Raw genomic sequence first — 17,837 nt, forward strand, 5'->3', positions numbered from 1 at the left:
CAAGACGTCAGGTGATGATTCAGTAGTCGCAGAGTTATTGAAGTATGCAGGAGAACACCTAGTGACTCACATAGAATCACTGTTTGAGGAAATTTGGCGGACAGAGAGTATCCCAAAAGAATGGAAAACGGCATTAATACACCCACTGCACAATAAAGGAGACAGAACAAATGTTAATAATTACAGAGGAATATCATTACCACCAGTCGCTTCTAAGATCTTATCTAATGCATTACAAAATAGGATTGAGGAGATAATCGAAAAAGAACTGGGCGAATACCAGGCAAGATTCCGGAAAGGAAGATCATGCAGTGAACAAATTTTCAATTTGAACTCCATAATACAACTGCGCGCACTCACAGCCAAGAACTTAGTGATTGTACTTGTTGACTTCAAGAAAGCGTATGATTCGGTCAACAGAAAAACCTTGATAAGCACTTTGGAGGAATTTGTGGTAGATGGAAAAACAAAAAATTTATTCGAGGATACCATCCCCGATACTACATAACAAGTAAAATTTATGGGTACGTCGTCAAAACCGTTTAAATTTGAAACAGGTGTCTGACAAAGGGACGGAATGTCACCACTCCTGTTCAATGTTATACTTTAAAAAGTGGTCAGAGAGTGGAGGAAGAGATTGACAGAATTAGGGGTGAAAAAAGGAATAATACTGGAGAGATCTGGAATCAAAGTTGACTCTCTAGCGATCGCAGATGAAGTGGCAATTCTGGCAGAAGGCGCAGAAACTGCTAAGTTACAGATTGAAACGCTTCAAGAGATTGCTGTAAAGACAGGACTTCAGATATCGTTTGAAAAATCAGAACTAATGATTCAGAGCAAAAATGACCTGACAAAGATTATTGTCCCTAGGTGTGGAACAGTTCAACGGGTGCAGAGAATGGATAACCCCCACAAGACTACCAGAAATAGCGTTACAGAACAGGACAATAAAGATGGAAACAGCATATCATTTATGTCTAAATATCTATAACAAAAAGTCACTCTCATTCACTGCGAAACTCAGACATTACAACACTGTGATAACGCCAGAAAGTTTTTATGCAATCGAATGCACTCCACTGAACAGGAAAGGATTACTAGAGAACATTGAGGAAAAAGAGAGGAAAATCTTGAGTAAGATACTAGGGCCTAGGAAAGTGGGACAAGAATTTAGACTGCAACCAAATGAGGAACTACACAACATCCTTTAAAAAGAGAAGACTTTGTTTCTACGCATACATTAAAAGAATGCCAACAGAGAAGAGCAGCCAAGAGAATTCTGGAGTACATGCAGAGCAGAAAGACGCAAACTAACTGGCTTAAAGGAGTCAAGGAGGACCTGGAAGAAAAGAACATAACACAGGAGGCAGTATACAATAGACAAGCATACAGGATGGCCATCAACAAAATGAAGGGATTCCAAGATCTGTTACGACCGCTCTACTATGTCTTACCTTCTGCCTTCTGTCGCATTCATCTGCTTGCTCGCCCAGCTGTTCACTAACTGCCCTGCTCTCTGGCACTGCTGCTGCTTCCTCGTTGTGACGTCACACCTACGTATTTTTCATCGAGTAACTTCTCGAATATGTTCACCACCTATATAAGCAAGCTATTCCTTACTCTCGGCGGTCAGACATTCAGTTGGAAAACAACTCGAGTGGAGAGAGCGGAACTGTTCGCCAACGGCTGGTCCGTTGCGACGTTTTACCTACTTTTATTTGTGAATTGCTGCATTGATTTACCAACAGACTGGGTGAGCAAAAAGTTACAACCTTTTATATCTTTCGCGGTCAATATCAAGATTTGAACTTTGAATGTTAAATTATTTAGTGGTTTCATGGTTTCTATTCTAACTAAGTCCTTCAGACTGGAACCTTTACCAATCTCATACGCCAGAATAAACTGTGCTTGGACAAGTGAGAGTAGTGTTGCCACACCTTGAACTTTTTATTGACCCGAGTGGTCGTTTGCATTGCCAACGTGATAGCGTCTAAGCAGCCTGCAAGGATTCCCCCCCCCCCCCCCCTCTTCATTCCTTTTTTCCTCTTCTTCCCTCCTTACTCCGCTTCCTTTTTCTTTCATTTTCTTCCTTTCGGATATTGAGTTCTAAACATTCTTGTCCTCCGATGCGCTATAACTCTCCTGCCCTCCTTTGGGTGCAAAATGAAGATTGTAAGGGTGGCCTTAAATCATTGTTTATATAAAGATTTAGTGGCTTTGTTTCTTAATTAAAGTGTTTGTGTACTTATATAGGTGTTGATTCTAGTTTTTCCTGTCGAACCTTGGTCTTGGGCTTTTCTTGAAAGTCATAATAATAGTTCCCAAGAAATCTTAAGAATTATTATTCTTGATTGTGTCTTGGTTGTCAAACGGGCTGAGCCCTTGTCCAAAGTTTGTAATTCCCCTTCTTTGCTTGTTGTACCCTGCTTATTCTAGTCATTTGAAGTTTAAAATACAATTTGTTTTAAAACCATTCTCCTTTTCTTACATTTGGTCAGTTGTACGTTCTCTCTCATTCTTTACCTTTTCCTTTTCCCTTCTTCTTTTTAAAACAAAAAAAAATTGTACTTACCACGGACACCCCTCTCGGGTAGCCCGCCGTGGCGTCCACTGGCTCTGCTGATTGGTGAATGATAAAATCTGATATACTAGGTTTCATCCAACGAGGCATTGGGTGCAAGTCTTTCCGTGGTCCGACAAGTCACCACCAGTGAAATAACTTTGGTTTACCTTGAGCGTTGTGGTGTCCTAATAATTATCTTTTGACGATCTTTGTTGTTGTGGGTCGACCATCTCATTTTCTATGCTAGGGTTTTCGTTCCTTTTGCCACTGGTATGAATAAAATATTTATTGGCACCCCGCATTGACTTAACTCGCCACAGATCGAATGAGCAGAAAACGGACCAGCAACACCTGGTCGCTAGAACGCAAAGCAGCCCATTCCGAAAGGATGAAGAAGTACTGGGCTGATCGGAGGAAGAAGAACCGGAAATGAACGATGCTTAACGTGGTCCATAGTATACCTATGCGAAGATAATAATAATAATAATAATAATAATAATAATAATAATAATAATAATAATAATAATAATAATAAGCGTTTAATCAGTAAGGTTCGCAGCCTGGTAATGTTAAGCCTGTAGTCAAATTCAAGCTTGTAAGATTAAGCTCGCACACTTCAGGGCACCGACTTTGAGTCTGTAAAGTTGGCACCCCCATAAAGTTAAGTCTGGATCGAATCCCAGACTTTGAGGTTAAGCTTGCTCCCTCAGCCAGCGTCCTACTTTTCAAATCACCCGCCAAGTGATCGTACACCTACTATGGTGGTCTGACGGGAAGTCGTGTGGATGTGGGTTAAGCGATGCGAGGGTTAAACATCGCTGCTGAGCATGCGCCTATCTTAAGTCTCGTGGCCTGATAATAAACATCTGTCCCGCCCGCGGTTACTCTTTCGAAATTATTATTATTAAATGAAAAGTGCACAATGTGTATAAACAGTTTTTCTACAGATGGTGAACTATGCTAATGCCATTCTTATTATTGAGGTTGTCCTCATTTTGCAGTTTTGTGCATGGTATCTTTCACAACGATCGTTGCACAGGTTACATATACAGTCTTCGTTCGGCTGGTGGAAGTTTTCGGTTTGGCAGAATCTGTGGTGAAATCCATGAGTGGCGTAACGTGTAATTACGTGCCGTAGCTCGTAATTTGCTTGCTTCCGCTCTTCCGTCATTATGGCGTCCGTGGAATAGAAGTCGGACCAAATAGCATTTCGTTTCTCGTTTAAAGTTCGGCGTGCATTCTCGTTGGGCTTGGTGTTTGGTAGACAAAACTGTGTTTTTGATATCGTCAATGAAGTAGTCCTCTTTGGTTAGAACATATGTTAACCTTGAAGGGGCTGACTTCCCAATGCCTAGAATTCTCTTGAGATATCGGGCCTTGACTTTTTCTATTGTCATCAGGTCGCTGATTGTGAGTTTTTGCCAGGTGATGCTAATCCCATAGGTTGCTATTGGTGATATGGCTGTCCTGAACAGTAGCATTGCTGTACCCAATGATATTTGTTGAGGTTGTTGAATGTTGTAGATGGCTTTTATTGCTGCGGCTGCTCTTTCTTTGACGTGGATATTGTAGGATGTTAGAGTAGTTTGGAGGGTGATTCCAAGGTACTTGAATTTCTGCACTGCGTCTAGAGGTTTGTTGTGCATGGTTATTGTATTTTTAGGTGCATGTTTTCCTCCTTTCCTAAAAGTCATTTGTTTAGTTTTGCTGTGGTTTATTTGCAAACCGTTTCTTTTTTTCTATTTGCTTTACGTCGCACCGACACAGATAGGTCTTATGGCGACGATGAGACAGGAAAGGGCTAGGAGTGGGAAGGAAGCGGACGTGACCTTAATTAAGGTACAGCCCCAGCATTCGTCTGGTGTGAAAATGGGAAACCACGGAAAAACATTTTCAGGGCTGCCGACAGTGGGGTTCGAACCTACTATCTCCCGAATACTGGATACTGGCCGCATTTAAGCGACTGCAGCTATCGAGGTCGGTAAACCGTTTCTTTCTGCCCATGATATGAGCCTATTGAGGACCTCTTGGAGCTCTTGTATGTTTTCTGAGCCTATTGCCATATCATCTGCGTACAGTATAAGCAATGCTGAGGTATCTGTGATTATTTCTGTGATGTCTGCTGTCATGATGTTGAATAAAATTGGGCTGATTGGGTCACCTTGTAGGACTCCGTTTGTTTGGATTACGTTTTTGGGATAGGGTTATGTTGTCTGATATTTGGACATAGTTATATTTGAGGATATTCGAGATTATGATTGCTATCGGATGTATAACCCCTATTAGGTAATTGAGTTTCCGGACGAGTGTTGCTCTATCAACAAGCCTTACGATAGTCTACGAAGACTACAAAATATTTCTTTCCTGGATGCCTCAATGTATCTTGGACTTGTTCTATAAGGTATTTTACGACGTGTAGTGTGCTTCTTCCCTTTCGGAAGCCGAATTGATTTTCTGGTATCTGGGAGTCTGTTTCTTCTGCAAGCCTGATTGTTAACATTTTTATGAAGATTTTGAATGATGTATTTTCGAGGGCTATACCTCGATATGAATCAGAATTGTCAGTTTCTCCTTTCTTAAACATCATTTTGATTGTTGACAATCTCCATTGCTCTGGAATTTTCCCAGTGTGCATGCATGTGTTGAATAGTTCTACCCAGTAGTCTAGCATGACAGGTAGAGATTCTTTCAGGTGTTCTGTGCAGATGCTGTCTGGGCCGGGGGTCTTTCCATTTTTTGCTGCTGTTACTATATATTATATATTTCCTGCTTCGTTATGGGGATGTGATTTCCCGTCATTGTTACTGGAGTTAATTCAAAAGCTGTTGATCGGTATTGGAGGTTGAGAATGCTTTTGAAATGGTTTTCCTATGACTCCATTGAGATATTATTTGTTACTGAAGTTTTTGGTTTCCTAAGCACTAGGAATGGGTCATTTTGTGCGTTTGCAGCACGTCTCCTAGCGTCTTCCTCAATGTACTCCGTTCTTGTTTTCTTGATTAGTGAGATGCTGTTCTGAAGCCTCAAATTAGTAGTGCAAATGTGTTTTAGTTACACATTTAGGCTACTACAATTATAAGTACTGAACATGCATCTGTTTCAGAGAGATTGCACTGTCTGTTACGACAGTGTAGTATCTGTTACTTGTGCCGTACCAACAAGCTCCCGCGACTTCTCCTGAGACGCTGAAAGTACCTCGCGCACACACTTTCCAAATCTCCCGCGCTGTGGCGCCACATGCTCAACAGTCAATCAGCGCTTGATCTCCCTTCGGTTTAGGCCCCCCACTGATAATACCTAGAATATCGTTCAACGTTTCAAAATTAACACCGTCACAGCCAGTAGCACGGGAGCTAATAGAGAGAAAGGCTTACTTCACTTAATTGCGTGATATATGAGACAAATATAGTTGTTCAGTATTTGGTCTCTGATCACACTTAATTTCGTCAAACATTGCTTTTGTACTTTGTTCTTCCATCGGACTCGGTCTTGCCGCAATGTGGATGCTAAGCTCCACCATATTTATGCGATTCATCAATTCGCTGCTTTCATTAGCCTTACCTAAACCTAAATCTTTAACCGATCCCCACAGCTTAGCTATGTCGTGGTTTTTTGGCTGAGAATGGGCGTAAACTTACGAATCATTTGTGTTAATTTGTTCCTTAGCTTTTATAAGACACAAAATTTACAGTTGAAGAACGCATACGGTAGATTATATAGCCCCTACCTCTAAAAGTCATGTATGTCTTGATCTAATCAAGGAGATTCTGGGGGAGTGAGCCGAACTCTTTTCAGTGGGGCATGTCTTTCAGTGACAGTGCTAGGTAAGTGAGTCATGAGATTTATCATCAACAAGATTCAGATGCTGAAGAGTGTGCCATGGTGTAAAAAGATCATCCATAATGAAGGCATCCACCATTATGTTCTTAAAATCTATTAAACTGACAGATTTTGGTTCATATTCGAGGATTTCGAGCGAATATACTGTACAACATATACAGCATTATCATAGGAAATTCCAGGAACAAATAGTTGTCCATGTGTTATGATCTTATCGGGATTGTTTATTACTTTCAAATCAAGTAAACTGTGGGAATTATTAATGCGGTACATGAGCCATAAGGGCAATATCGTCATGTTACATGATCTAAAAATGTTCGACAGGTGATTGGTCTCATTGGTGTATTTTAGAACTTGGGGTTAAAGTCTCCTAGTACAAAATGTTGTTCATATTTGGAGGCCATATCCACCAGGACATCCTCTAGAACCACAGCGTGACTGATCCGCGGTGGTTTGTACACCTCACCCAGAGGTTCCACATACCAGACAATTCTATTTCTACAAACATCACTCAGGTTTCGCAAGTTAGATGTTCTGCATTCTTTATACAATTTTATACTTTAAATCGTTACGTCAAAATATTTCTCTCCCTGCACACCTTCCAAGCGAAAACCCATTTAAACTAAACAACGAACGAGGATGAGATTTCTTCAAACGCGTTTCCGAAAATAGAATAGCATGTTAATTGCATGGGGAAAATATTTAATTTACCTCATTTAAGTCATTGTCGCCAGCCAGAGTTTCATTAATAACAGCGACCCCCGAAACGTTATACGACCTTGTTACTAGAGTTGTACCTGGACTGAACACTTGACTACAAAAAGTTGAGACGAAGGATCAGAGTAAATTAAATAGATGTATACATTATTCTGAAAAATAAAAACCTACTCTATCTGTCACCACCTTGAAGCAGGTTGAAATTGGATGTAAGCAGGGAAAAGTGACTTAAACACTACAGTGATTGCGGGTTGAAATTATAAATTGCCAGGCTGAGTGACTCAGACGGTTGAGGCGTTGGCCTTCTGACCCCAACTTGGCAGGTTCGATCCTGGCTCAGTCCGGTGATATTTGAAGGAGCACAAATACGTCAGCCTTGTGTCGGTAGATTTACTGGCACGTAAAAGAACTCCTGCGGGACTAAATTCCGGCACCTCGGCGTCTCTGAAAACCGTAAAAGAGTAGTTAGTGGGACGTAAAGCCAAAACATTATTATTAAATTATAAATTAGCAACAACAAATTGTAGCTAAAATGAACAACTAAAACATTTTATTGACCTAAGAATGGCAACTAAAATTTAAAAATACTACACTATAGCAGTAAAAAGTAAAATATTAAAAATATGAAAGTAAAAGTTACCGGTACATCTAACTTATAAAATGTCAGTTAGATAATTAAGAAAATAATTTAGCGGTATTACGACCTTCACTTAAAACTTACTATGGTTGCTGGCTTTCGAATAAAATGGAAGGAAACTATGTAAAAAAAGAATTGTTCATTCAACTCGGTTCAGTGGATCACATGTATTAGTGTTCAGTTAAGCAGTTCATTCATACGACTGATGGGAATTCTTGAACCATTTGATTAACTATTATATCGCCTTGAAAGGACCACACGTTTTCCAATCCAAATCGCTGGATTACAGTATTTAGAAGCGAGAGTTTAATGGATATCAGGTCCTCTCGAATAGATATTCTCGTACCTTTAAGTTTTATTTTATTTTTATACACTTCCTGCATTGGCCCGTACGAAGTAAATTTCACGATCGCTGCTTGTTGTTTTAAGGGGCCTAACATCGAAGGTCATCGGCCATCCCATTTCACGATCGATATCGTTGAAATTCACACTCACGGCTATGTCCCTGAAAACACTGACTGCCAGTTCATAAGTACCTTCATCTGATTTTTCATTAATGCTCAACATACTGATACTGTTTCTCCAACTATATTGTTCTACGGCATCGCATTTTATATTTAAATAATGTTTGAGGAATAGGTTTCCTCTTCTTGCCTGCCTAATCTGGTGTTGTGCACCTCTATAACAGTCGTGTTGAACTGCAGTGACGTTTTCAGTTCTTTCATCATACGTCGAATCACTAACTCAGATGTTGTTATTTGAGTCATCAGTCCATAGACTGGTTTGATGCAGCGCTCCATGCCACCCTATCCTGTGCTAAATATTTCATTTCTACGTAACTACTGCATCCTACATCTGCTCTAATTTGCTTGTCATATTCATACCTTCGTCTACCCCTACCGTTCTTACCACCTACACTTCCTTCAAAAACCAACTGAACATGTCCTGGGTCTCTTAAGATGTGTCCTATCATTCTATCTCTTCTTCTAGTCAAATTTATACAAATCGATCTCCTCTCGCCAATTCGATTCAGTATCTCTTCATTTGTGATTCGATCTATCCATCTCACTTTCAGCATTCTTCTGTAACACCACATTTCAAAAGCTTCTATTCTCTTTCTTTCTGAGCTAGTTATCGTCCATGTTTCACTTCCATACAATGCCACGCTCCACACGAAGGTCTTCAAAAACATCTTTCTAATTCCTATATCAATGTTTGAAGTGAGCAAATTTCTTTTCTTAAGAAAGCTCTTCCTTGCCTGTGCTAATCTGCATTTTATGTCCTCCTTACTGTACTTATGCAATCGTTAGTTATTTTACTACCCAAGTAACAATATTCATCTACTTCCATTAAGACTTCATTTATTAATTTAATATTTCCTTCACTCCATTAGTTTTGTTTTGGACTTATTTACTTTCATCTTGTACTCCTTACCCAAGACTTCGTTCATACCATTCAGCAGCTTCTCGAGATCTTCTGCAGTCTCAGATAAAATAACAATATCATCGGCAAATCTCAAGGTCTTGATTTCCTCTCCTTGGATTGTGATCTCGTTTCCAAATTCCTCTTTGATTTCCATTACTGCCTGTTCTATGTAGACATTGAAAAGGAGGGGGACAAACTGCAGCCTTGCCTCACTCCTTTCTGGATTGCTGCTTCTTTTTCAAAGCCCTCGATTCTTATCACAGCAGACTGATTTTTATACAGATTGTAGATAATTCTTCGTTCTCTGTATCTGATCCCAATCACCTTCAGAATCTTAAATAGTTTGGTCCAATCAACATTATCGAATGCCTTTTCTAGATCTACGAATGCCATGTACGTGGGCTTGTCCTTCTTGATTCGATCCTCTAAGACCAGACTAAAGTCAGGATTGCTTCACGTGTTCCTACATTTCTTCTGAAGCCAAATTGATCTTCTCCCAACTCAGCTTCAACTTGTTTTTTTCATTCTTCTGTAAACAATACGTGTTAAAATTTTGCAACCGAGCTCGATAGCTGCAGTAGCTTAAGTGCGGCCAGTATCCAGTAATCGGGAGATAGTGAGTTCGAGTCCCACTGTCGGCAGCCTTGAAGATGGTTTTCCGTGGTTTCCCATTTTCACACCAGGAAAATGCCGGGGCTGTACCATAATTAAAGCCACGGCCGCTTCCTTCCAACTCCTAGGCCTTTCCTATCCCAACGTCGCCATAAGACCTATCTGTGTAAGTGCGACGTAAAGCAAATAGCAAAAAAAAAAAAAAAAAAAAAAAAAATGCAGGCATGAGATACTAAACTAATGGTGCGATAGTTTTCACACCTGTCAGCAACGGCTTTTCTTGGGAACAGGTATAACAACATTCTGCAGAATATCGGATGTTACTTCTCCTGTCTCATACATCTTACACACTAAATGGAATAACCTTGCCATGCTGGTTTCTCCGCAGGCAGTCAGTAATTCAGAGGGAATGTCATCAATTCCAGGTGCCTTGTTCCTGTTTAGGTCGCTCACAGCTCTGTCAAACTCTGACCTCAACATTGGGTCTCCCATTTCATCAGCATCAACAGCCTCTTCTTGTTCCAGAAACAAATTATCTACATCTTCACCTTGATACAACTGTCGGATATGTTCCTGCCATCTTTTGCTTTGTCTTCTTTCCCTAGAAGTGGGTTTCCATCTGAGCTCTTAATATTCTTACACCTAGATTTCATTTCTCCAAAGGTTTCCTTGATTTTCCTGTATAGCAGCATCTACCTTTCCTAGAACCATACAACCTTCGACATCCTTGCACTTCTCCTTCAACCAGTCTTCCTTAGCTACCTTGCACTTTCTATCCACTTCATTCTTTAATCGCCTGTATTCTTTTCTGCCCTCTTCATTTCTAGCATTCTTGTATTTTCGTCGTTCATCAATCAGGTCTAGTATCTCCTGAGTTATCCACTGATTCTTAGTTGATCTTTTCTTCCTTCCTAACATTTCTTCAGCAGCCCTGCTGACTTCATTTTTCACGACTATTCACTCTTCCTCTATTGTGTTTCCTTCAGCCTTTTCATTTAGTCCTTTTGCAACATGTTCCTTGAAACAATCCCTCACACTCTTTTCTTTCAACTTGTCTAGATCCCATCTTTTTGCATTCTTTCCTTTCTTCAATTTCTTCAGCTTCAGATGGCATTTCATGACCAACAAGTGGTGGTCAGAGTCCACGTCTGCTCCTGGGTAAGTTTTGCAATCCAACACCTGGTTTCTGAATCTCTGCCTAATCATAATGAAGTCTATTTGATACCTTCCAGTGTCTCCAGGTCTCATCCACGTATAAAGCCGTCGTTTGTGGTGTTTGAACCAAGTATTGGCAAGGACTATATTATCATCACTGCAGAATTCAACCAGCCGACTTCCTCTTTCGATCCTTTGGCCCAATCCAAATTATCCTACTGTATTACCTTCTCTTCCTTGGCCTACCACTGCATTCCAGTCTCCCATCACAATTAGATTCTCGCCACCTTTTATATATTGTATTAAATCTTCTATCTCTTCATATGTTCTTTCGATTTCCTCATCATCCGCTGAGCTAGTAGGCATATAGACCTGCACTATTGTGGTGGGCATTGGTTTGGTGTCTATCTTGACGACAATAATTCTTTCACTATGCTGGTCATAGTAGCTTACCCGCTGCCCTGTTTTCTTATTCATTATTAAACCAACTCCTGCATTTCCTCTGTTTGATTTTGTGTTGATAATTCGGTAGTCGCCTGACCAGAAATCCTGTTCTTCCTGCCAAAGTACTTCACTTATACCAACTTCATCTAACTTTACTCTATCCATCTCCCTTTTCAGATTCTCTAATCTACCACAACGATTCAAACTTCTAACATTCCACGTTCCGACTCGCACGACCCGACAGTATCCATCTTCCTGACGAATGCCCCCTCTCGTGTGGTCCCCACCCGGAGATCCGAATGGGGGACTAGTTTACCTCCGGAATATTTTACCCGGGAGGAAGCCAGCATCAATATCATCATTCATACAGAGAGAGCTGCATGTCCTCGGGAGTTAATTACGGCTGTATTTTCCCGTTGCTTTCAGCCATGTAGCAGTGTCAACACAGCTAAGCCATGTTGAGTATTATTACAAGGCCATATCAGTCAATCATCCAGACTGCCGCCCTTGCAACTTCCTAAAGGCTGCTACCCCCCTTTCGATGAACCATTCCTTAGCCTGGTCTCTCAACAGACACCCATCCGATATGGTTGCACCTGCGGCTCGGCTATCTGCTTCATTGGGACATGCAAGCCTCCCCACCGCGGCAAGGTCACATGGTTCGCAGGGGAGGTAACTCAGATATGGCCTCAATAATTATTTCCAGAAACTTACTGGAGCTTGAAGCTTCCGTTGGCATATTCAGTACTGCCTGCTCAACGCTGTTGGGGCCACTTAACTCGCCACGGTTGCTGGACTGCTGGCTTCGCCCATGCTGATTCAATAATCACTTATTTGTTGAACACACGCAATTATACTTAAAAAGGTAGTTAATGCTATGAATCAATTCATTTAAAGATATCTGTCTGTTATTATTTTACTACTTACTTCTTTCTATTACACCTGCATGTTTCCTAAAACCGAGGAACTAACGTTAAGAATGTCTGTCACTCAACATAGCAAACACATGTTTGAAGATACCATCTTGCATGCAATGAATAGGGAGGAAAAGATTTTGAATATATTTTGGAGTGTTGGCACTGTACTGTATTTCGGTAGTCTATACACACTGTGGCTAAGTAAACTGATGTAACCAGGAATTCTGAAAGCAGATTTTATTCTTATATATTTTGCAGTCCAGGTTTACTTATTCTTCTGAGAGTGCACTAGTTACTTCCTTTGTATATCCTCAATCTAAAATGGAATGTGCATTTCCTCAATATTCTTTTATTTACTCTCCTACTCTTCTTGGACAGGCTGGTTTGTTTGTTCCGACCTCAGATGTCGGACCAAATCTTCGTAGGATGATCAGTATATCTCCTTTCTGCAAGATTCAGTGTGGAAGTTTTGGAATTCCGGCTTCTTTCATACTGAGTTCATGGCTCTTCAATTTTCCTTACTAAAGATGTTTTATATACTTACTGTCCTACGTTTTCTTTCTTATGTTTCTTGTAGGATATAGCTTTTACTGATCAAAGCCATCTTATTCCATGTGATTGTATTTTATTCCTACAATTCTTCCTATTTCAGTCATGTCTCGCTCCTATAAATAAGAGTCTGTATACGTATTGTTTCATAAAAATTCAAGATAATTTCTTCCCGCACTTTATTTTTTAATCTTCACCTAATAATAACACACATATACTAAAATCAGTCAAGCTTATCTTCACGTCGTGATCATGTCCTCAGCGTGCTTGCCTATCAAAACGAAATAGTTAAAAGAAAATAAAGATATATATCGATGACCATTATGGAAGTTAAAGAACTCCTTCTATAATATCGTTAATTCTTGAAATTGCTGCAGTGGGAACCATCATACATATTCATAACAAACAGCACTACTTAATTCAACAAATGTCCCGGTGAATGTCGTTATTAGCCATACTGAGGCTAATGTGACAGCATGAGGTCACTATTAAACGGATCAAACTAGCTTTACACTCTATCTGGATCCCATATGTGACTTGTGAACTATTCAGAGAACACTGCACTATAGTTATAATAGGGATGTCCTTCTATGATAAAGGTCTCAGGCTGTATTACTGGTGCAAAATTCTGGAGAGCTCAGTATTAATCATGTTATTGGAATCAAACCTTACAGACTCATTATACTGCCAATGGAGGTGGTTTTGGCCCTCGCTGCCAAGAAAGCTGATATTACTACGTTTGTTACAGGACATAAGTAATCTTCCCATGGCTGGATACCGGGTAGCAAAAACCATTTAAGTATATTTGTTCTTTCTTCCTTCTCCGATACATTCCCACACCTTAGTGGGATCCATGGGTGCATTCTGTCTGACGCAAGTGTACTCCGTGCAGTTTTATGACCGGATGTCCTTCCAGACGCCAACACTATGAAGAGAGATTTATAAAATTATTACGTGTTTCTGTGGTGATTGGCAGTGTTGTGTGCGTAAATCAAGAGGTGTTTTTAAGACAAAACACAAACAACCATTTCCCAAAGCTAGTTCTGGGACGGGAATCGAGCCCGGGAACCATTAAACCGAAGACCGCTGCGCTGACATTTCAATCAACGAGCTGGACGATCCATTGATATTTCTTCAATATTTTGTTCTAATATGAATATTATTTTACACTTAAAATCATTAGCTTCGTGTACATACCGCGCGTGTAACTAGAGCAATTCTTCTTTGCTTTACTGGTTATTTAAATGGTTTGAATCTAAACAGAAAACTAGGAATATTGAGGTCATAGTTGGTAAGAAATTGTCTGCTGTTGTCAATTCATGCATGGGCGACTGCAAGATGTGAATGTCTGTGGCTCTGAAAATGATGAAGCATAACACCTGAGGTCGTATCTGGATCATACTAGGTTATCCTGGTTGGTTTTAAGAAATTCAGCTATAATAAAATTCTTCTTCGGGTGACAACTACCACCACGACTATTAATGATGAAAGGAAATATATTTCTTTAATAATCAACCGAACTTAATATTTTTTGCTAGGGGCTTTACGTCGCACCGACACAGATAGGTCTTATGGCGACAATGAACTTAAAATGATTTGTTGTTTACTTTAATTCATTGGGAACTAGTTCCCAAAGCGAGTTCTGAGACGGGAATTGAACCCGGGAGCCATTAAACCGAAGACCGCTGCGCTAACCATTCAATCAACGAGCTGGACGATCCATTGATCCACACAGATCAATGCGTACTCTCTCCCTCTCTCTCTATCTACCTTTCTCTGTAAGTGTGTGTGTGCGTGTGTGTGTGTGTGTGTGTGTGTGTGTGTGTGTGTGTGTGTGTGTGTGTGTGTGTGTGTGTGTGTGTGTGTGTGTAATTCGTGAGGATATGTAGGCCTATGTGAACGTACTGTTATACGTTTCGTAAAGAGAACGGATTATCAGAAAAGGGGGACGAAATCCACGTAGTAGGCCCATATAACTGCCTCAGATTATCAAATAATACTCCTTAATACTACTCATTTTACCGCACTCAACTGCATTGAAGGTCAGGAAAGGAAACGATAATGACATCTTTGTGCCTCTTCAAACAGCAGTCGCCATATCATCAAAGCCAGAAACATTTTCTCGAGAGACATGATATTGTATACGCTTTTGGGCTTATACCGTGTCAAGAAAATAAGGTGAAATTCTCAACGTTTCGCAGAGAACTATGCTCTGCGTCCTCAGAAGAAATCTCGACTGTCCACGAGAAAGGCTTCCTAAACAATGACACTTTTGAATTTGGACATTGTAAGAGAAGTGGAAATGGAACGTTCATTCGCCACCAGATGACACCCAGGACGTGGCACAACGTTAGCGTTCGAAGCGGAAGCTGACCGAACCATAACAATCAGAGTAAACGGTTCAAATAACGTGTTTGTGTAACACATGACATTGACAGGTGACGGTATAGACACAAGCCTGGAATGAAGCATCTGGCGACGAGGAACGTGCGAATTTGGAAAACACCGAGACGAAATAACAATAGTGAAGGGGCAGGGAAGGGAACTACCTACGTAAATGCGTATTGGCTGGCAACCATGTATTACTTAACTGATAGCCGGTGTCCCTGTTGAAATTGTTGGGATTTCTCCGTATTTCCACAGCTTCCCGTATAATCCTGGACCTGTAGTGTCTAGTGTGGCTAAGAGCTCGAGCATCTTGGAACATGATATCATGACCCGACGATAGAGCGTGCTCAACTATCGCCGATTTGTCAGGTTGGTTGAGACGAATATTACGTTCATGTCCTTTGATACGGGTACCAATGGACCGGCATGTCTGGCCGATGTATACCTTACCGCACGTACAAGGAATTTCGTATACCCCTGGATGTAAAAGCGGGAACAATTTGTCCTTGGTTTTACTCAGACTGTGAGCAATTTTAGTGGCGGTGCCAAACACGATTTTTATATTGTGTTTGCGGAGGACCCTGGCAATTCGATCGATTCGGACACAAATCTATATATATAAAGTAGCTTGTCCTGACTGACTGACTGACTGACTGACTGATTCATCATCGCCGAGCCAAAACTACCGGACATAAAGAAATGAAATTTTGGGCATAGATTCATATTAAGATGTAGGTGCTCGCTAAGAGAGGATTTTTGGATATTACGTCGCTAAGGGGGTGAAAAGGGGGGTGAAATTTTAAAATGAGTGTGTCTATATCTCAAAACTTTAAAAGTTTACAGATGTGAAAATTGGTATTTAGAATCTTCTTTAAAAATAAGGAAACACGTATTTTTTTGTTTTCAGACAATCCCAATAGGAGGGGTGAAAAAGGGTGAAAAAGGGGTTGAATGCCTTTAATCCGGATACGCTACTTATATCTCAGAAACTGAAGATATTACAGACCTCAAAATTGGTACTTTTGATCGCTGTGAAAAGTGAAGAAACACAAATTTTTTTGTTTTTGGAAAATCCAATTAATGCGAGGGTGAAAGGGTGGGTGAATTTTTAAAATGAGTGCATCTATATCTCAACAGTTTTAAAGTTTAGAGATGTAAATATTAGTATTTAGAATCTTCATAAAAAATAAAGGAACACGTATTTTTTTTGTTTTCGGAAAATCCCAATAGGAGGGGTGAAAAGGGGTGAAAAATGTGTTGAATGCCTTTAAAGAGAATACATATATCTCAGAAACTGAAGATATTACAGACCTCATAATTGGTACTTTTGATCGCTTTCAAAAATAAAGAAACACATATTTTTTTGTTTTTGGAAAATCCAATTAATGCGAGGGTGAAAGGGGGGTGAATTTTTAAAATGAGTGCATCTATATCTTAAAACTTTAAACGTTTACAGATGTAAAAATTGGTGTTTAGAATCTCCCTTAAAAATAAAGGAACACGTATTTCTTTGTTTTCTCTAAGTCCCAATAGGAGGGGTGTAAAAGGGTGAATAACGGGTTGAATGCCTTTAATGAGGATACATATATCCCAGAAACTGAAGATATTACAGAACTGATAATTTGTAAATGGGATCTCCTTTAAAAATATAGAAACACGTATATTTTTGCTTTTGGAAAATTCAATTAATGGCGGTTAAACAGGAGTGGCAAATTGGGGTGAATTTTTTGAAAGACTATATTTACAGAATATCTGAGAAGCGTAAAATGTTACAGACGTAAATAGTGGGTATTTGGATTCTCCTGTAAGTGTAAAGAAACATAGGTGATTTGTCTTTGGAAACTCCACTTAAGGGGAACTAAAATGGGGTGAAATTTTAAAATGAGAATTTCTACAGTATATCTCAAAAACTTAACATGTACAGAAGTGAAAAATGGTCATTTTTTTATCCTATTAAAAATAAAGAAAAGTGTATTTTTAGTTTTCGGAAATACAACTTGGGTAGTGGGGGGTGGGGGTAAAAGTGACTGAAAATGGTGTTGAATTCTTTTAATTAGGCTACTGATATCTCAAAAATGAAGATGTTACACACGTGAAATTTTATTTTTGGAATCTGCTTTAAAAGTAGACAAACACGTATTCTCGGAAAATCCAATGAAGGGGATTTGGAGTGTTAAAGGATAGAAAAAATTAATTGACTTAATTGTATGAGAATACATACATCTAATAAAAACTAAAGTTGTTACAGACGTGAAAATTGGTATTTTGATCTCCTTTAAGAAAAGCGCGTTTTGGGGGGAAACAATCTTGGGGGGGGGGAGTGAAAAGGAGTTGAATTCCTTTCATGAGGACACATAAATCAAAAACTGAAGATTAGAGTGGTGATAATTGGTATTTAGAAGATCCTTTACTATTAAAGGAACAAGTATTTTTTGCTTTAATATCACTTTGTGAGGGAGGGGGGGAGGGAGTGTGGAAGGAAGTTAAAAACGTGAATTATTTTTAAGGGGATACTTATATCTCAAAACTGAAGGTAATAAACGTGAATATTGGTATTTGGAATCTCCTTTAAACATAAAGAAACACGCCT

General features: G+C 39.7%; 1 protein-coding gene across 1 annotated transcript in view; it reads left to right on the top strand.

The window, feature by feature from the left end:
* Positions 1 to 17,837, top strand: part of LOC136862897 (uncharacterized) — a 613,588-nt gene that overhangs the window by 399,720 nt on the left and 196,031 nt on the right. The gene's annotated exons all lie outside the window — the stretch shown is intronic.

Source organism: Anabrus simplex, chromosome 2 (assembly GCF_040414725.1).
Source record: "Anabrus simplex isolate iqAnaSimp1 chromosome 2, ASM4041472v1, whole genome shotgun sequence".
In the NCBI taxonomy this organism is placed as follows: Eukaryota; Metazoa; Arthropoda; class Insecta; order Orthoptera; family Tettigoniidae; genus Anabrus; species Anabrus simplex.